Genomic DNA, 22,558 nt, shown 5'->3' on the forward strand with positions numbered 1-22,558 from the left:
ATGGTAAATGGTATTGCTTTTCTAGTTTCTCTTTCTGAAAGTTCATTGTTGGTGTATAAGAATGCCACTGATTTCCAAATGTTGATTTTGTATCCAGCTACCTTGCCAAATTCATTTATCAAATCTAGTAGTACTTTGATGGGGTCTCTAGGGTTTTCTATGTACAATATCATGTCATCTGCAAATAATGACAGTTTTACTTCCTCCTTTCCAATTAGGATGCCTTTTATGTTTTCTTCCTGTCTGATGGCTGTGGCTAGGACTTCCAGTACTATGTTGAATAAGAGTGGTGAAAGTGGGCATCCCTGTCTTGTTCCAGTCTTTAATGGAAATAGTTTTAGTTTTTACCCATTGAGTATGATGTTGGCTGTAGGTCTGTCATATATGGCCTTTATTATGTTGAGGCATGATCCCTCTATTCCCACTTTGCTGAGAGCTTTTATCAGAAATGGGTGCTGGATTTTGTCAAATGCTTTTTCTGCATCTATTGATATGATCATATGATTTTTGTCCTCCATTTTGTTCATGTGATGTATCACATTTATTGATTTGCAGATGTTGTACCAGTCTTGCATCCCTGGAATAAATCCCACTTGGTCATGATGTATAATTTTTTTAATGTATTGCTGGATCTGGTTTGCTAGTATCTTAGTGAGAATTTTAGCATCTATGTTCATCAGGGATATTGGCCTATAATTTTCTTTGTTTGCAGTATCTTTATCTGTTTTTGGGATTAGGGTGATGCTGGCCTCATAAAAAGAGTTTGGGAGTTTTCCCACCTCTTGAATTTTCTGGAATAATTTGAATAGAGTAGGTGTTAATTCTTCTTTGAATGTTTGGTAAAACTCGCCTGTAAATCCATCTGGTCCAGGACTTTTGTTTGCTGGGAGTTTTTTTATTACTGCTTCAATTTCATTAGCTGTTATCAGCCTATTCAGGTTTTCTGCCTCTTCTTGATTCAGCTTTGGAAGGTTGTATGCTTCTAGGAACTTGTCCATTTCCCCCATGTTGTCCAATTTGTTGGCATATAGTTGCTCAAAATATTTTCTTACAATGCTTTGTATTTCTGTTGGGTCAGTTGTTATATCGCCTCTTTCATTTCTGATTTTATTTATTTGGGTCCTCTCTCTTTGTTTCTTAGTGAGTCTGGCTAAAGGTGCATCAATCTTATTTACCTTTTCAAAGAACCAGATCTTGGTTTCATTGATTTTTTTGTATTGTTTCTTTAGTCTCTATGTCATTAATCTCTGCTCTGATTTTTATTATTTCCTTTCTTCTGCTTCCTTGGGGCTTTTCTTGCTGTTCTCGTTCTAGTTCTTTTAGTTGTTGTGTTAGATGGTTCATTAGGTCTTTTTCTTGTTTCTTGAGATAGGCCTGTAATGCTATGAATTTTCCTCTCAGGACTGCTTTCGCTGTGTCCCATAGGTTTTGGGTTGTTGTCTGTTCATTTTTGTTATTTTCCATGAAGTGTTTGATTTCTTCCTTGATCTCCTTGGTAACCCATTCATTGTTTAATAACATGCTATTTAGCCTCCATGTGCTTGAATATTTTTGAGTTTTTTTATAGTGGTTGATTTCTAGCTTCATGGCATTGTGATCAGAGAAGATGCTTGATATGATTTCAATCTTGTTATATTTGTAGAGACTTGCCTTGTGCCCTAACATGTGGTCTATTTTTGAGAATGTTCCATGTGCACTTGAGAAGAATGTGTATTCTGTTGCTTTGGGGTGAAATGTTCTGTAAATGTCAATTAAATCCATTAGGTCTAGTGATTCATTTAAGGTCTGCGTTTCCCTGTTGACTTTTTGTCTTCATGATCTGTCCAATGCTGACAATGGGGTGTTAAAGTCTCCCACTATGATTGTGTTGCTGTCAATCTCCTCTTTGAAGTCCCCCAAGAAATTTTTTATATACTTAGGTGCTCCTGTATTGGGTGCATAAATGTTCATAAGGGTTATTTCCTCCTGTTGGATTGATCCCTTTAGTAATATGTAGTGACCATCTTTGTCTCTCGTTATGCTCTTTATTTTGAAGTGTTTTGTCAGAAATAAGAATTGCTACTCCAGCTTTCTTTTCCTTTCCATTTGCATGGAATATCTTACTCCATCCCTTCACTTTTAGCCTGTGTGAGTCTTTTGCTCTCAGGTGGGTCTCTTGTAGACAGCATATATTTGGATCCTGTTTTCTTATCCATTCAGCTACCCTATGTCTTTTGATTGGACCATTTATTCTGTTTACATTTAAGGTTACTATTGATATCAACTTCTTTAATGCCATTTTTCCCCTTTATGCTGATGTACCTTTCTCTCACTATTCCTTCTTTTTCTTAAAGCAGTCCTTTTAGCATTTCTTGCAATGCTGGTTTGGTGGTGCTGAACTCCTTTAGCCTTTTTTTTTGTCTGGGAAGCTTTTTATTTCACCTTCAAATTTAAATGATAGCCTTGCTGGGTAAAGCAATCTTGGTTGCATGTTCTTGCTTCTCATTACTTTGAGAACTTCATGCCACTCCCTTCTGGCCTGAAGAGTTTCTGTCGAGAAACCTGCTGTCAGCCTTATGGAGGTTCCCTTGTAGGTCACTGCTTGTCTCTCTCTTGCAGCCCTTAATATGTTCTCTTTGTCCTTGCCATTTGCCATTTTAATTATGATGTGTCTTTGAGTGGGTCTCTTTGGATCCCTCTTGTTTGGAACCCTCTGTGCTTCCTGAACTGGTGTGGCTTTCTCCTTTGCCAGCTTAGGGAAGTTTTGTATAATTATTTCCTCCACCAAGTTCTCTATCCCTTGTTCTTTTTCCTCCCCCTCTGGCACTCCTATAATGCAAATGTTGTTTCGTTTAATGTTATCCCAAAGTTCCCTAAGACTGTTCTCATGTTTTTTAAGTGCTTTTGCTTTTTGCTGTTCTGATTGTGTGATTTGTTCTACCTTGTCTTCTAAGTCACTTATTCTATCTTCTGGTTCATTGAGCCTGCTTTTAATTCCTTCCAGTGTATTCTTGATATCAGATACAGCATTCTTTATCTCTGTCTGAGTTTTATTTATGGTATGTATCTCCTTTTTTATATTTTCACTAAGGTCCTTGATCTTATCATCTAGAGTCTTCTTAAGTTCCTTGAACATCTTCATCATCCATACTCTGAACTCCATTTCTGATAGCTCGCTAAACTCCATCTCATCAAAGTCTTTTTCTGGCGATGTTTCTTTGTCTTTAATTTGGGGATTGATTCTTTGTCTCCCCATTTTGGTAGGTCTTAGTGTTTGTAACTATATATTAGATATATTTGCTGACCCCCATTCTTGTGGGGTGGGATTTTGTCTTGTGGGTCCAGTGGAGCCCAGAGGTGTGTTTCCCTTATACCTCTGAGCTCTTTGCTCTAGTCGTGACCCTCTTGTGGGTGCCCCTTTTGTGGTTTCTTTATGTTCTCTTGTTGTGGTTGGGTCTAGATTGTTGTTGATCAGTCCTTGGGAGGACTCTTCTCTCAGGCTGGCTAACTGTGTCATAGCCCCAACCCCGATGTGTAAGCTGTGGTACGGGTGCTGGCAAGGCAGGCCAATGCACAACTAAAATTCCAGGAAACAAGAGGTATTTTACAAAATATCTTGATAGTAACAATGAAAATAATTCACGTGAAAATCGAACTGGGAGAGTGAAGGGAGAACACAACACCCCCCCCACACACACACACATACAGAGAAAAAAAAGGGTGCTTAACAAAAACAAACAAACAAACAAACAAAAAGAGAGAGAAAGAAAAGTAACGCTTAGAGAGAGAGAGATGTATATAGTTGTTGATACTGGTGAAAATTTAGAAACTAATAATAAGCTAAAATGTAAAAAATAGAGAAGCTACTGGGAGGTAATAGAAGCAGAGAAAATATTCTGAAAGAAGGGCCAGCAAAGAATTAAGGGAGTGAATAGAAATAGGATAGTAGTTGAAAATCAGAAAACAAAAATACAATAAGGAGAATAGGAGAAACTAACAATCAGACAGGAAGACAGAAGGGAGCCTAATGAAAGAATGAAAGAAAAGTAGAAAAAGAAAAAAGAAACAGAAGAAAAACGTTATGCCAATGGATTGAGACGAGAGAGAGAGATAAAGCCCCTGCAGGGAGAGAGTCCAGTAACAGATTTGGGGGAAACTATAGAGGGAAGCAGTACACTTGGATATAATGATAAAGTCCCAGTCGTTGAGCAGGGATATCAAGAAAGTCTTGATATTAGAAGCAAGGATACAAGAAAACAAAGCAACTATCCAAAAGAAAATTGAAAAACAAGCAAAGCAAAACAAAATTCTTTTAAAAAAGGAGAAAAGAGGAAAAAAAATTAGTTTAAAAAAAATGTAGGAAAAAATATATATATAAAATTTAAAAAAGAAGAAAAAACAAGTTTTCTCCCCTTTATTTTCTTCTTAAGGAAAAAAGAGAAAAAATATACAATCTCACAAACAGAAAACAAACAAAAAAGTCCCCAAAACCAAAAAAACACCAAACCATACAAAAGGGAAAAAAAAAAAAAAACAGCAGAAAGAAAAAGAAAAAAAAAAGGTAGTCGGTCAGGTGAGGTGTTTTTTTTTTTCTGGGCAACTTATGTTGTCTGAGGGTCACTGTTTTGCGTGCTGATTTCAGTTCTCCTGGGAGGTGTTTGTGTATCACCCCAATGTGAGGCGCCATCTAGGTTTGGCTCTGGTACCCTTAGGTATATGGTTGATCTGAGGCTCTCCTTCGACCACCTCCTCTTGTCAGCTATTTTGCAACCTTGTAGTTGCTTGGTCTTACTCCAGAGTTTTCTGTAGAGTCCTTAGGGTGCAGGGTGGCTAGTGTAACTCAAGGTATCACTCCCCCTAGAGGTGTCGCTGTCAGGCGCTCATTCTGCGGGGGTTAGTCTCTGTTCCACCGCCAGCTCCTCAGTCCCTACCCTGTCCTCTGATTCTAGTTCCCCAGGCTCTGGCCTGCTGCAGCTTCAGATTGATTTCAGCCTGTTGCCTTTTCTGTATGGGCCGTTTCAGCAGCCTGGGCTCAGTGGGTCTGATTAAAAACACCTTCTGGTGGGCCCTTTGCCTGCCCAGCCCCCTGCAGGGGTTTTCAGCATTTCCTCCAGCTCCCAAACAACAATCCCTGAGAGTCTTATTCTTATAAATTCCTCCTGTGAGCTGCTCTCCCTTCCCCCTCAGGACTGTGCCCTGGGGGATGTCTGGGGCTCAGAGAGCGGGACCCACCCCTTTCCTGTTGGGAGAGGGTGCTCCTGACTGCTGGAGAGGTCGGTGGGCTCGGCCCCTCCCTGCTCAGCTCTGGTTGGCTGGTTGCACCAGGCCCGCCCCTCAGACCGTCTCCAGTGCAGACCCCGACCCCAGCCTATGCTGGTCTGTCCGTGCAGGGCCAGCCGGGAAGGTGGGAACGGGTTCCGTGATCAAACTTGCAAAGATCAAAGTTGCAAATGCACAAAGCAACACACAGGCAGAGAGTCTGCTCTGCAGGGTCCTGCCGCCCTCGCTCCAAGGCACCCAGAGGGAGGGGCCCCAAAGTCAGCTCCACGCAGCTCCCTGCGCTGCTGGTCTCAGCAAAACTGGAGCGGCTTCACGGGCCACCACGGCACCCCTCAGGGCTGGTCGAAGGTCCCAGCCTCCTGGCACCTGGAGCTCTGGGCGGGGAGGGCTCCTCCCCTCCCCCCGCACCTCGCAGATTCCGCTGCGCTCAGGGAGGCAGAGGGTCCCCGTGTGCGGCTGCTCAGTGCAGTCCTCTGGACCCTTACCACTTGAGTGCCACAGCCCTTAGGACAGCTTTCCCTATGGTCAGTACCCCAAGTGCCAGACGACGGTCGCAGCCGCCCCTAGAGGCTTTGTTTCCTAGGAAGGTGTTGTCCCCTCACAGACTCCACGCTCCCCTGGGATCCCCTGCCCTGTGCGCGGGGCGCTCCTTCCCCTTTTCGCTCCAGGTGTCGGTCCCCGCTTTTGGATGCCCTCCGCACTCCCGAGGGGAGGGAGCTTTGCAGCCTCCAAGCCTCTGGGCTCGGAGCCCAGCACAGGCTTCAGGGGGTCTCCCCCTTCCTACGCCCCCCTCTCTTACCGGACTCCGTGATGTGTCTTTAGTGCTCTCCACTTGCTCTCCGTCCACTCAGGTGTGTTTCTCTGTTTTTTTCAAGCTGGTTGTGTAGGGTTTTAGGAGTAAATTGAGTCCGTGGCTAGGAGCGGGGGCACTCTGCTGCTTCTCACAGTGCCGCCATCTTCAGGTGTCCCTGATTTTGATTTTTAAACTAATTTTTAAAAAGATTTGTTTTGTCTTGCTTTGCTTGTTTCTTTTGTTTTGTTTTTTGTTCTATTATCAAGATTTAATTGATATCGTCTGCTTTATTACTGGGATATTATCATAGTAATCAATAAGTTTATTGCTTTTCTCTATTATTCCTCCATATCTCTTATTGGCCTCATTCTCTGCACTTGCTTTACCTTTCTCTCTCTTCTTGTTCCATTGGCATAGCTTTTCTATTTTTCTTTTTCTCCCCCTTTTAGTCTCTGTCTTCCTGTCTTTTGTTTGTTTGTGTTTGTCCTTTTTTTTCTTTTTCAACCATTTTCCTATTTCTACTCTCTACACTTATTTTTTTTGCTCACTTTTCTTTTCTTTCAGGATCTTTTATCTGCCCCTTTTATCTCCCAGTAGTTTCTCTATTTCTAAATTTTTTATTTTATTTATTACTAGGAACAATAATATCCTTTTCTCTCTTTCTTTTTTGCTTTAGCATTTGTGTTCTCACTTCACACTCCCAGTTCTACTTTCTTTTGGGTGGTTTCCATTGTGGTGATTGTCAGGATATTTTATAAGCTCCTGTTTGTTTCCTGGCAGTTTGGTTATGTTTTGTTTTGATCTGTCAGCACCTGTACAACAGCTCACATGACATGGTTATGGCTGAGCCTCACAGTTAGCCAAACTGAGAGGAGAGTCCTCCCATGAATGGGTCAACAACAATCTAGACCCAGTCACAACAGAGGGGCCCAAAGAGCCCACAAAAGGACATGCCTAGAGAATATAGCTCAGAAGTATAAGGAAAACACACCTCTGGGTCCCACTGGGCATACACTACAAAATCCCACCCCACAAGACTGGGAGACAGCAAATATATCTAATATACAAGTACAAACACTAAAAGTCTCTAAAATGAGGAGACAAAGAAACAAACCCAAACTAAAGAAAAGGGAAAATTGCCAGAAAAAGACCTTGATGAGATGGAGTTAAGCAAGTTTTCAGAAATAGAGTTCAGAGTAATGGTTATAAAGATGATCAAGGAAATTAATGAGAACCACAAGACACTCGTTGAAAGGTCCAGGAAATTAGTGAAAGCTTCATCAGCTGAAAAAAGATATAGATATGATAAATAAGAACTGGGCAGAAATGAAGAATACTGTCTAATATCAGAAATACTCTGGAAAGAATTAAAAGCAGGCTCAATTAAGCAGAGGATAGAATAACTGACTTAGAAGATAAAGTAGAAAAAAACCACTCAATCCAAGCAACAAAAAGAAAAAAAAACACTTAAAAAGCATCAGTATAATTTAAAGGAACTTTGGGACAACATGAAGCAAAACAACATTTATATCATAAGGCTGCAGAGGGGGAGGAAAGTCAGCAAGGGATAGAGAACCTGGTGGAATAAATAATGACAAAAAACTTTCTTAAATTGGTGAAGGAGAAAACCACACAAGTTCAGGAAGCACAGAGGATTCCAAACAAGAGGAGCCCAAAGAGACACACTCCAAGACACATCACAATTAAAATGGCAAATGTTAAGGACAAAGAGAGAATATTAAGGGCTGCAAGATAGAGACAAGCAGTGACCTACAAGGGAACCCCCATAAGGCTGACAACAACAGATTTCTCAACAGAAACACTTTAGGCCAGAAGGAATTGGCATAAAGTTCTTAAAATAATGAAAAGCAAGAACCTGCAACTATGACTGCTTTATCCAGCAAGGTTGTCATTTAAAATTGAAGGTGAAATAAAGAGTTTCCAAGAAAGGAGAGGAGAGGGAAGATGGCGGCCCTGTGAGAAGCAGCAGTGCCCCGCTCCAGCCATGGACTTGATTTCCTCCTAAAATCCTACGTAACCAGCTTGAAAAAAACAGAGAAACATACCTGAGTGGACAAAGTCTGAGTGGGGAGCACTGAAGAAACATCACAGAGTCCAGTAAGAGAGGGGGCCGTAGGAAGGGGGAGTCACCCTGAAGCCTGTGCTGGGCTCTGAGCCTGGAGGCTTGGAGGCTGCAAAGCGCCTGCCCATCGGAAGTGCAGATGGCATCCAAAAGTGGGGATCCCATACCCCGAGCAGAGAGGGGAAGGAGCACCCCGCGCACAGGGCAGAGGGACCCAGGGGAGCGGTGAGTCCCGGAGGGTACAGCGCCTTCCTAGGAAACAAAGCCTCTAGGGGCGGCTGCGACCAGTGTCTGGTGCTCGGGGTGCCAACCATAGGGAAAGCTGTCCCAAGGGCTGTGGCACCCAAGTGGTGAGGGACCAGAGGACTGCCCTGAGCACCCGCACACAGGGACCCTAGGCCTCCCTGTGGGGCATTGTGTTGAGCCCCGGAAAGCACTGAATCTGCATGGTGCGGGGGAGGGGAGGAGCCCTCCTGCCCTAAGCTCCCAGTGCCAAGAGGCTGGGTTCTGCAACCAGCCCTGAGGGTGTCCTCCCGCTCTGAGCTCCCAGTGCCGAAAGGCTGGGATCCGTGACAGGCCCTGAGGGGCCCCGTGGTGGCGCGTGAAGCCGCTCCAGGTTTGTTGAGACCAGCGGTGTGGAGAGCTGCATGGAGCTGACTTTGGGTCCCCCCCGACACCCCTGCTGGGTGCCTTGTAGCAAGGGCTGCGGAACCTTGCAGGGCAGACTCTCTGCCCAAGTGTTGCTTTGTGCGTTTGCCAGTTTGATTGCAGAACTGGTTCCCAACTTCCCGGCGTGCACTGCGTGGACAGAGCAGCAGAGGCTGCCATTGGGGGCTGCACAGTAGACGGTCTGAGGAGTGGGCCTGGTACAACCAGCCAACCAGAGCTGAGCAGGGAGGGGCGGAGCCCGCACACCTCTCCTGCAGCCGGGAGCACCACCCCCAACGGGAAAAGGGCGGGTCCTGCTCACTGAAGTCCCAGACACACCGAAGGGCACAGTCCTGAGGGGGGAGGGAGAGCAGCTCACAGGAGGACTTTGCAAGAATAAGACTCTCGGGGACTGTTGTTTGGGAGCTGGAGGAAACAATGAAAACCCCTGCTGGGGGCTGGGCAGGCAAAGGGCCCACCAGAATGTGTTCTTAATCTAACCCACTAAGCCCAGGCTGCTGAAACGGGCCCAGACAGAAAAGGCAACAGGCTGAAATCAATCTGAAGCTGCAGCAGGCCAGAGCCTGGGGAACTAGAATCAGAGGCAGGGTAGGGACTGAGGAGCTGGCGGTGGAGCAGAGACTAACCCCCGCAGAGTGAGCGCCTGACAGTGACACCTCTAAGGGGAGTGATACCCTGGGCTACACTAGCCACCCTGCACCCTACGGACTCTACAGAAGACTCTGGAGTAAGACAAGGCAACTACAAGGTTGCAAAATAGTTGACAAGAGGAGGTGGTCGAAGGAGAGCCTCAGATCAACCATTTAGCTAAGGACACCAGAGCCAAACCTAGATGGCTCCTCACATTGGGGGATACACAAGTACCTCCCAGGAGAACTGAAATCACAAAAAACAGTGACCCTCTGACAACATAAGTTGCCCAGAAGAGACTCACCTGATTGACTACCTTTTTTTCTGCTGTTGTTTTGTTTTGTTTGGTTTTGGTATTTTTGGTTTTGGGGTTTTTTTTTCTTTGTTTTTTGTTTGTGGGTTTGTTTATTTTTTCTCTTTTTTCCTTAGGAAGAAGTGAAAGGGGAGAAAATTTGTTTTTTCTTCTTTTTTAAATTTTATAATAATTTTTTTTTCTTCTTTTTTAATTCTTTTTTTAAAGCATTTTTTTAACTAAATTTTTTTTTCTCTTTTTTAAAAAAGAATTTTGTCTTGCTTAGCTTGTTTTTGGTTTTGTTTTGGTTATATGCTTTCTTTTGTTTTATCCTTGCTTCTAATATCAAGACTTTCTTGATATCCCTGCTTAATGACTGGGACTTTATCATTATAACCAAGTTTACTGCTTTCCTCTATAGTTTCCAACAAATCTCTTACTGGACTCCCTCCCTGCCTAGGCTATATATCTCTCTCTCCTCTGAATCCATTGGCATAACTTTTTTCTTCTTTTTCTTCTTTCTTTTTCTACTTTTCTTTTATTCTTTCATTAGGCTCCCTTCTGTCTTCCTGTCTGAATGTTAGTTTCTCTTATTCTCTTTATTGTATTTTTGTTTTCTCATTTTCAACTATTATCCTATTCCTATTCTCTCCCTTAAATTTTTGCTGGCCATTCTTTCAGAATCTTTTCTCTGCTTCTGTTATCTCCCAGTAGCTTCTCTATTTTTTACATTTTAGTTTATTATTATTTTCTAAATTTTCACCAGTATTAACAACAATATACACCTCTGGGCTCCACTGGACCCACAAAACAAAATCCCATCCCACAAGACTGGGAGACAGCAAATATATCTAATATATAGATACAAGCACTAAGACCTACCAAAATGGGGAAACAAAGAAACAACCCCCAAATTGAAGAAAAGGAAACATCGCCAGAAAAAGACATTGTGAGATGGAGTTAAGCAAGTTATCAGAAATGGAGTTTGGAGTATGGATTATGAAGATGTTCAAGGAACTTAAGAAGACTCTAGAGGATAAGATCGAGAACCTTAGTGAAAACATGAAAAAAGAGATACATACCATAAATAAAACTCAGAGAGAGATAAAGAATGCTGTATCTGATATCAGGGATGCACTGGAAGGAATTAAAAGCAGGCTTAATGAAGCAGAAGATAGAATAAGTGACTTAGAAGACAAAGTAGAGAAAATCACAAAATCAGAACAGCAAAAAGCAAAAGCACTTAAAAAACATGAGGACAGTCTGAGGGAACTTTGGGACAACATGAAGCGAAACAACATTCGCATTATAGGAGTGCCAGAGGGGAAGGAAAGAGAGCAAGGGATAGAGAACTTGGTGGAGGAAATAATGACAGAAAAATTCCCTAGGCTGGCAAAGGAGAAGCCACATAAGTTCAGGAAGCACAGAGCGTTCCAAACAAGAGGGACCCAAAGAGACTCACTCCAAGAGACATCATAATTAAAATGGCAAATGTCAAGGACGAAGAGAAAATATTAAGAGCTGCAAGAGAGAGACAAGCAGTGACCTACAAAGGAACCCCCATAAGGCTGACAGCTGATTTCTCAACAGAGACTCTTCAGGCCAGAAGGGAGTGGCATGATGTTCTCAAAGTAATGAAAAGCAAGAACATGCAACCAAGATTGCTTTACCCAGCAAGGCTATCACTTAAATTTGAAGGTGAAATAAAAAGCTTCCCAGACAAAAAAAAGGCTAAAGGAGTTCAGCACCACCAAACCAGCATTGCAAGAAATGCTAAAAGGACTGCTTTAAGAAAAAGAAGGAATAGTGAGAGAAAGGTACATCAGCATAAAGAGGAAAAATGGCATTAAATAAGTTGATATCAATAGTAACCTTAAATGTAAGTGGAATAAATGGTCCAATCAAAAGACAAAGGGTAGCTGAATGGATAAGAAAGTAGGACCGAAATATATGCTGTCTACAAGAGACCCACCTGAGAGCAAAAGACTCACACAGGCTAAAAGTGAAGGGATGGAGTAAGATATTCCATGCAAATGGAAAGGAAAAGAAAGCTGGAGTAGCAATTCTTATTTCTGACAAAACACTTCAAAATAAAGAGCATAACGAGAGACAAAGACGGTAACTACATATTACTAAAGGGATCAATCCAACAGGAGGAAATAACCCTTATGAACATTTATGCACCCAATACAGGAGCACCTAAGTATATAAAAAATTTCTTGGGGGACTTCAAAGAGGAGATTGACAGCAACACAATCATAGTGGGAGACTTTAACACCCCATTGTCAGCATTGGACAGATCATGAAGACAAAAAGTCAACAGGGAAACGCAGACCTTAAATGAATCACTAGACCTAATGGATTTAATTGACATTTACAGAACATTTCACCCCAAAGCAACAGAATACACATTCTTCTCAAGTGCACATGGAACATTCTCAAAAATAGACCACATGTTAGGGCACAAGGCAAGTCTCTACAAATATAACAAGATTGAAATCATATCAAGCATCTTCTCTGATCACAATGCCATGAAGCTAGAAATCAACCACTATAAAAAAACTCAAAAATATTCAAGCACATGGAGGCTAAATAGCATGTTATTAAACAATGAATGGGTTACCAAGGAGATCAAGGAAGAAATCAAACACTTCATGGAAAGTAACAAAAATGAACAGACAACAACCCAAAACCTATGGGACACAGAGAAAGCAGTCCTGAGAGGAAAATTCATATCGTTACAGGTCTATCTCAAGAAACAAGAAAAAGATCTAATGAACCATCTAACACAACAACTAAAAGAACTAGAACAAGAACAGCAAGAAAAGCGCCAAGGAAGTAGAAGGAAGGAAATAATAAAAATCAGAGCAGAGATTAATGACATAGAGACTAAAAAAAAATACAAAAAATCAATGCAACCAAGATCTGGTTCTTTGAAAGGATAAATAAGATTGATGCACCTTAAGCTAGACTCACTAAGAAACAAAGAGAGAGGACCCAAATAAATAAAATCAGAAATGAAAGAGGCGTTATAACAACTGATTTTACAGAAATACAAAGGATTGTAAGAAAACATTATGAGCAACTATATGCCAACAAATTGGATAACATGGGGGAAATGGACAAATTCCTAGAAGCATACAACCTTCCAAAGCTGAATCAAGAAGAGGCAGAAAACCTGAATAGGCCAATAACAACTAATGAAATTGAAGCAGTAATCAAAAAACTCCCAGCGGAAAAACTTCCTGGACCAGATGGATTTACAGGCGAGTTTTACCAAACATTCAAAGAAGAATTAACACTTATTCCATTCAAACTATTCCAGAAAATTCAAGAGGTGGGAAAACTCCCAAACTCTTTTTATGAGGCCAGCATCACCCTAATCCCAAAACCAGATAAAGATACTACAAAGAAAGAAAATTATAGGCCAATTACCCTGATGAACATAGATGCTAAAATTCTCACTAAAATACTAGCTAACCGGATCCAGCAATACATTAAAAAGATCATACATCATGACCAAGTGGGATTTATTCCAGGGATGCAAGGCTGGTACAACATTTGCAAATCAATAAATGTGATACATCACATAAACAAAATGGAGGACAAAAATCATATGATCATATCAATAGATGCAGAAAAAGCATTCGACAAAACCCAGCACCCTTTTCTGATAAAAACTCTGAGCAAAGTGGGAATAGAAGGATCATACCTCAACATAATAAAGGCCATATATGACAGACCTACATCATGCTCAATGGGCAAAAACTAAAACCATTTCCATTAAAAACCGGAACAAGACAAGGCTTCACCACTCTTATTCAACATAGTACTGGAAGTCCTCGTCATAGCCATCAGACAGGAAGAAAACATAAAAGGCATCCTAATTGGAAAGGAGGAAGTAAAACTGTCATTATTTGCAGGTGACATGATATTGTACATAGAAAACCCTAGAGACCCCATCAAAGTACTACTAGATTTGATAAACGAATTTGGCAAGGTAGCTGGATACAAAATCAACATTTGGAAATCAGTGGCATTCTTATACACAAACAATGAACTTTCAGAAAGAGAAACTAAAAAAGCAATACCATTTACCATTGCAACTAAAAAAACAAGATACCTAGGAATAAACTTAACCAAGGATGTAAAAGACCTGTAGTCAGAAAACTACGTGACACTGAAGAAAGAAATAGAGGAAGATTTAAACAAGTGGAAGAAGATACCATGCTCATGGATTGGAAGAATTAATATCATTTAAATGACCATACCACCCAAAGCAATTTATAAATTTAATGCAATTCCTATGAAAATACCAACAGCATATTTCACAGACCTAGAACAAACATTTTGAAATTTTGTATGGAACCAAAAAAGACCCCGAATAGCTGCAGCCATCTTGAGAAAAAAGAGCAGAGTGGGAGGGATCACATTATCAGACTTCAAACTATATTACAGAGCCACTATAATCAAAATGGCCTGGTATTGGTACAACAACAGGCATATAGGTCAATGGAACAGATCAGAGACCCCGGAAATAGACCCATGCCATTATGGTCAGTTAATATTTGACAAAAGAGGCAAGAGCATACAATGGAGTAAAGACAGTCTCTTCAATAAGTGGTGCTGGGAAAATTGGACAGATACATGCAAAAGAATGAAACTAGATCACCAACTTTCACCATACACAAAAATAAACTCAAAGTGGATAAAAGATTTAAATGTAAGTCACTAAACCATAAAAATCCTGGAAGAAAACATAGGCAGTAAAGTCACAGACATCCCATGTAGTGGACTTTTCACTGATACATCTCCTAGGGCAAGAGAAACAAAGGGAAAAATAAACATATGGGACTACATCAAACTACAAAGCTTCTGCACAGCAAAAGAAAACAGCCTCAAAATACAAAGGGGCCCCACGGTTTGGGAAAACATATTTGCCAAGGATGAATCTGATAAGGGGCTAATTTCCAAAGTGTACAAAGAACTCATAACACTCAGCAAGAGGAAGACAAACAACCCAATTAAGAAATAGGCAAAGTACTTGAATAGACACTTCTCCAAAGAGGACATCCAGATGGCCAAGAGACACATGAGAAAATGCTCGAGGTCGCTAATCATCAGAGAGATGCAAATTAAAAGCACAGTGAGGTGTCACTTCACACCTGTCAGAGTGGCAGCCATCAACAAATCAACAAACGACATGTGCTGGCTAGGGTGTGGAGAAAGGGGAACCCTAGTACACTGTTGGTGGGAATGCAAACTGGTGCAACCACTATGGAAAACAGTATGGAGGTTCCTCAAAACATTAAAAATGAAGCTGCCGTTTGACCCAGTGATTCCACTCCTAGGAGTGTATCCTAAGAATCCTGAAACATTCATCAGAAAGAATATATCTACCCGTATGTTCATAGCAGCACAGTTTACAATAGCTAAGATCTGGAAACAGCCCAAGTGCCCATCAGTGGATGAGTGGATAAAAAAGCTATGGGACATTTACACCATGGAATACTATGCAGCTGTAAAGAAGAAGAATCTCGTACCCTTTGGGACAGTATGGATGGTCCTTGAGAATATTATGCTAAGTGAAATAAGCCAGACAGAGAAAGAAAAACATCACATGATATCGCCTATATGTGGAATCTAAAGCACTTAATAAACTGATGAACAGAATAAATTCAGTGACATGGAAGCATGGATGAGACTGATGAATGTCAGAGGGATGGAGGAGGGCTGGTGGGTGGAGGGGGAGAGAGTAACCAAAGAATTTATGTGCATATATGTACAACCCAAGGACATGGACAATGGTGGGGAGAGGGACTGGGGAGGGGGAAGGATCGGCGTGGAATGGGTCATTGGGGAGAAAAAGGGACATTTGTAAATTTTAAACAATAATAAAAATTAAAAAAAAAAAAAAGAATAGAAAAAAAAAGTTTCAAGACAAAAGAATGCTAAAGGAGCTCAGTACCACTGAACCAGCATTGCAAGAAAAGCTAAAAGAACTGCTTCAAGAAGAAGGAATATTGGGAGAAAGGTACATAAGCAAAAAGGGAAAAATGGCATTAAATAAGTATATATCAATAATAACCTTAAATGTAAACAGATTAACTGCTCCAATCAAAATACATAGGGTATGCTGTCCACAAGAGAACAACCTGAGAGCAAAAGATTCACACAGTCTAAAAGTGAAGGGATGGAAAAAAATATTCCATGTAAATGGAAACAACAACAACAAAAAAGCTGGAATAACAAACAACACTTATTTCTGACAAAATAGACTTCAAAATAAAGACCATAACAAGAGACAAAAATGGTCATTACATAATATTAAAGGGATCAATCCAACAGGAGGAAATAATCCTTATAAATATATATGCACCCAATATAGAAGCACCTAATTATATAAAAAATTATTGGAGGACTTCAGGGGACAGATGGACAGCAACACAATCAGAGCAGGGGACTTTAAAACACTCCTGTCATCATTGGACAGATCATCAAGACAAAAAATCAACAGGGAAACACAGACCTTAAATGAAATACTAGTTCTAATGGATTTAATTGACATTTATAGAACATTTCATCCCAAAGCAGAAGAATACACAGTCTTCTCAAGTGCATATGGAACATCTTCAAAGATAGACCAGATGTTAGGGCAAAAAACAAGTCTCTAGAAGTTCAAGATTGAAATCATAGCAAACATCTTCTCAGATCACAGTGGTATAAAACTAGAAATCAACACTATAAAAAAAATAAAAATATTCAAACATACAGAGACTAAATCGCATGTTATTAAACAATGAATGGGTTGCCAATGAGACCAAGGAAGAAATCAAAACTTCCTGGGGAAAAAAAATGAACAAAGAGCCCAAAATCTATGGGACACAGCAAAAGCAGTCCTGAGAGGAAAGTTCATAGCAGTACAGGCATAACTCAAGAAACAAGAAAAAGGTCTAATAAAACATCTAACACAATAACTAAAAGTATTAGAAAGAGAACAGCAAGAAAAGCCCCGAGGAAGCAGAAGGAAGGAAATAATAAAGATCAGAGCAGAAATTAATGACATAGAGACTAAGAAAACAATGCAAAAAATCAATGAAACCAAGCGTTGGTTCTTTGAAAAGATAAATAAGATTGATGCACCTTTAGCCAGACTCACCAAGAAACAAAGAGAGAGGAGCCAAATAAAATCAGAAATGAAACAGGTGATAAAACAACTGATCCAACAGAAATGCAAGGGATTGTAAAACAATACTATTAGCAACTAATTACCCACAACTGGACAACCTGGATGAAATGGACAAATTTCTGGAAACATCTAATCTTCTAAAGCTGAATCAGGAAGATACAGAAAACCTGACTGGGCCAATAACTAATGAAATTGAAGCAGTAATCAAAAAACTCCCAGCAAACAAAAGTCCTGGACCAGATGGATTTACAGGCAAGTTTTACCAAACATTCAAAGAAGAATTAACACCTATTCTCCTCAAACTATTCCAGAAAATTCAAGAGGAGGGAAAACTCCCAAACACTTTTTATGAGGCCAGCATCGTCCCAGTCCCAAAATCAGGTAAAGACACTACAAAGAAAAAAAATTACAGCCCATTGAACATAGATGCTAAAATCCTCTATAGAATACTAGCAAACCAGATCCAACAATACCTTAAAAAGATCATACACCACGACCAAGTGGGATTTATTCTGGAGATGCAAGTCTGGCATAATATTCTCAAGTCAATAAATGTGATACATCACATAAACAAAATGAAGGACAAAACTCATATGATCATATCAACAGATGCAGGAAAAGCATTCAACAAAATCTAGAACCCATTTTTTATAAAGACTCTCAGCAAAGTAGGAATAGAGGGAACATACCTCAACATAATAAAGGCCATATATGACAAACCTACAGCCAACATCATACTCAATGGTCAAAAACTAAAACCATTTCCCTTAAAAACAAGAAGAAGACAAGGTTGTCTGCTTTCAGCACTCTTATTCAACATAGTACTGGAAGTCCTTGCCACAACCATCAGATAGGAAGAAAACATAAAAGGTATCCAAATTGGAAAGGAGGAAGTAAAACTATCATCATTTGCAGATGACATGATATTGTACATAGAAAACACTAAAGACTCCCCCAAAGTACTACTAGATTTGATAAATGAATTTGGCAAGGTAGCTGGATACAAAATTAACATCCAGAAACTGATGGCACTTTTATACACCAACAATGAACCATCAGAAAGAGAAACTAAAAAACCAATATCATTTACCATTGCAACTAAAAAAATAAGATACCTAGGAATAAACTTAACCAAGGATGTAAAACACCTGTACTCAGAAAACTACAAGACACTGAAAAAAGAAACAGAGGAATATTTAAACACGTGGAAGACTATACCATGGTCATGGATTGGAAGAATTAATATCATTAAAATGTCCATACCACCCAAAACAATTTATAGATTTAATGCAATTCTTATTAAAATACCAATAGCATATTTCACAGATCTAGAACAAATACTCCAAAAATTTATTTGAAACCATAAAATACCCCAAATAGCTGCAGCAATCTTGAGAAAGCAGAGCAGAGTGGGAGGAATCACATTCTCAGATATCCAACTATACTACAAAGCCATTGTAATCAAAACAGCCTGGTATTGGTACAACAACAGACATATAGATCAATGGAATAAAACAGAGACCCCCAAAATAGACCCCAGCCATTATGGTTAGTTAATATTTGACAAAGGAGGCAAGAGTGTCCAATGAAATAAAGACAGTCTCTTCAATAAATGGTGCTGGGAAAATTGGACAGGTAAATGCAAAAAAAAAAAAAAAAAAAGAAAGAAAAAAGAAAAGAAACTAGATCACCAACTTATTCCATACACAAGAATAAATTCAAAATGGATAAAAGACTTCAATATAAGTCACGATAGCATAAAAATCCTGGAAGAGAACATAGGCAGTAACAACATAGACATCTCAAGTAGTGGAATTTTCAATGATACATCTCCTAGGGCAAGAGAAACAAAAGAAAAAATAAACAAATGGGATTACATCAAACTAAAAAGCTTCTGCACAGCAAAAGAAAACAGCCTCAAAATACAAAGGAACCCCACAGTGTGGGAGAACATATTTGCCAAGGATGCATCTGATAAGGGGCTAATTTTCAAAGTTTACAAAGTACTCATGCAACTTAATAAGAGGAAGACAAACAATCCAATTAAAAAATGGGCAAAGGACCTGAATAGCCAGTTCTCCAAAGAGGACATACAGATAGCCAAGAGACATATGAAAAAATACTCAACATCTCTAATCATCAGAGAGATGCAAATTAAAACCACAATTAGGTATCACTTCACACCTGTCAGAATGGCTGCCATCAACAAATCAACAAATGACATGAGCTGGCGAGGGTGTGGAGAAAGGGGAACCCTGGTACACTGCTGGTGGGAATGCAGACTGGTGCAGTCACTATGGAAAACAGTATGGAGGTTCCTCAAAAAATTAAAAATGGAATTGCCTTTTTACCCAGTGATTCCACTTCTAGGAATATATCCTAAGAATCCTGAAACACTAATCAAAAAGTATATATGTACCCCTGTGTTCATAGCAGCACAGTTTACAATAGCTAAGATCTGAGAACAGCCCAAGTGCCTGTCATTTGATGAGTGGATAAAAATCTGTGAGATATTTACACCATGGAATACAATGCAGCTGTAAAGAAGAAGGATCTTGTACCCTTTGGGCAGTATGGATGGACCAGGAGAAAATTATGCTAAGCAAAAGAAACCAGGCAGAGAAAGACAAATATTACATGATCTCACTTATACGTGGAATCTAAAGACAATAATCTGATGAACAAAGTATATTCAGTGACATAGAAGCATGGAACAGACTGTGGAATCTCAAAGGGAAGGTGGGGATGAGTGGGGAGAGATTACCAAAGAATCACATGCATCTATGCATAACCCATGGACACAGACAACAGTGTAGTGGAGGCCTGGGGCAGGGAGGGGGTTTGGGGTGAAAGGAGTCAATGGGGAAAAAAGGAGACATCTGTAATATTTTGAACAACAAGAAAAAGAACAAAAGACTGCCACTTGGCACTTTGGGCTTCTTGTGCCTGTGAATCAACAGGCAAACAAGGAAGTTCCAGTGCTGGCTGGGGTGACTAATCCTGACTACCAAGGGTAAGTTGGACAGCTACTCCATAGTAGGTAATGGAGGTTAGGGCTACAATGTCTGGAGTATATAAGATCCTGTAGCATACCTCTTAGTGTTACTTATCATGCCCTGTGGTTAAAGCAGAGGGAAAAGTACAATAATCAAATTCAGGCAGGACTAATTTTTTCCCTTTTTTTTATTGTTCAAAATATTACAGATGTCCCCTTTCTTCCCCATTCACCCCTTCTACCCTGCACCCACTCCCATCCCCAGGCCTTTACCATACTATTGTCTGTGTCCATGGGTTATGAACATATGCATATAAATTCTTTGGTTAATCTCTCCCCATCCACCCACTCACCCATCCCCACCTTCTCTGTGAGATTCGTTAGTCTGATCCATGCTTCCATGTCGCTGAATCTATTTTGTTCATCAGTTTATTGTTCTTTATATTGCACAATAAGTGAGATCATGTGATGTTTGCCTTTCTCTGCCTGGCTTATTTTGCTTAGCATAATATTCTCAAGGTCCATACACACTGTCACAAAGGGTACGAGATCGTTCTTCTTTACAGCTGCATAATATTTCATGGTGTAAATATACCACAGCTTTTTTATCCACTCATCTACTGATGGGCACTTGGGCTGTTTCCAGATCTTAGCTATTGTAAGTTGTGCTGTTATCAACATAGGGGTATGTATATTCTTTTTGATTAGTGTTTCAGGATTCTTGGGATATATTCCTAGAAGTGGGATCACTGGGTAAAAAGGCAGTTCCATTTTTAATTTTTTGAGGAAACTCCATACTGTTTTCCATAGTGGCTGCACCAGTTTGCATGCCCACCAGCAGTGTACCAGGGTTCCCCTTTCTCCACACCCTCGCCAGCTCATGTCATTTGTTGATTTGTTGATGGCAGCCATTCTGACAGGTGTGAAGTGATACCTCATTGTGGTTTTAAATTGCATCTCTCTGAGCATTTTTTCATATGTCTCTTGGCTATCTGTATGTCCTCTTTGGAAAAGTGTCTATTCAGGTCCTTTGCCCAATTTTTAATTGGATTGTTTGTCTTCCTCTTGTTGCGTTGTATGAGTCTTTTGTAAACTTTGAAAATTAGCCCCTTATCAGATGCATCCTTGGCAAATATGTTCTCCCATACTGTGGGGTTCCTTTGTATTTTGAGGCTGTTTGTTTTTTGTTTTTTTTTCTGTGCAGAAGCTTTTTAGTTTGATGTAATCCCATTTGTTTATTTTTTCTTTTTTTTCTTTCACCCTGGAGATGTATCAGTGAAAATTCTATTGGGTGAGCAGGCAGGACTATTATAGTAATGTCCCATACCCTTGAAGAATGCAGTTTGGGTCACCCCACGAGCTAAAAAACCACAACCAGCTGAGGTGCTTGCTGAGATGAAATGGAATACAGAACAGATAGTGAAAGAAGGTAATTATGAATATCAGCTATGACTATGTCACCAATTACAGAAATAAGGAATGTAATTATTACGAGTATTTCTTCTTTTTTTTTGTTATCAGTATTTGTGAATGTGTTTGTTTGTATAAAATGTTTTTTTCCTTCTCTTATCCTCCTGTCACATAAGGAGTATTGACTTTATATCATAGTATTTCAGTATTGTTTACTTTACATCATAGTATTTGCCAAGTTTCTGGATATTGAGAAGAGTAAGCATTACCTAAGGACTTTAAATCTTGCACTGGAGAAAGGGTTATTGCATTTTCAATTGTCCACAGGCTAGTTGTATCATGTTAGGTGAAAGTAGGACCTCATTATATTCCTTTTTAGGAGTTTAAGTATGTTTTAAGGAGATGTGTCTGGGTCTCAAGTTGATAAGGGATGTACTTGTGATGATTACTTTTATGTGTCAACTTGGCTAGGCCACAGTCCCAGATATTTGGTTTAATATTATTCTAGACATTTCAGTGAGGGTATTTTTTAGTTGAGATCAACATTTAAATCAGTGGACTTTGAGTAAAGCAGATTACCCTCCAAATGTCTGTGGGTCTCATCAAATCAATTAAAAGCCTTAATAGAAAATTACCTCCTTGAAAGGATTGGAAATTTGGCCTGCAAGTACCTCTGCACTCCAACTGCAACTCTTTTCTGGGTCTCTAGCTTGCTGGCCTACCCTGCAGATTTTGGACTTTCCAAGCTTCCAATCACATGAGCTTGGAAAGATAGATTATATATATATATATATATATATATATGTGTGTGTGTGTGTGTGTATGTATGTATATGTATATATATACATATATATATGTATGCACACACACACACATACACATATATATATACACATATACATACACATATATAGTGTATATGTGTATATATGTGGAGATAGAGATAGAAATATGAGAGAGAGAGAGAGAGAGAGAGATTCCGTTTGTTTTGTTTCTCTGGAGAACTTCGATCAACACTGCTTACATACCCAATACCAAGCCCTCTGGTAATTCCTCCCCCCACCTCCTCAATGCAAGGAGTTTGGACCAGAGGCATAAGGGGAATATTTCTTAAGCTCAAATCCAAATACTATCACCAGTCACATTACATAACTCCTAAGCCTTCCTGTCATATGACAGTAAAGCAGTTGGCCAGGCCTGCAGCCCAGGTTGAGAGGAGTATACCATAAAAAGCAAAA

Source organism: Miniopterus schreibersii, assembly GCF_964146895.1.
Source record: "Miniopterus schreibersii genome assembly, chromosome: X".
NCBI lineage: Eukaryota > Metazoa > Chordata > Mammalia > Chiroptera > Miniopteridae > Miniopterus > Miniopterus schreibersii.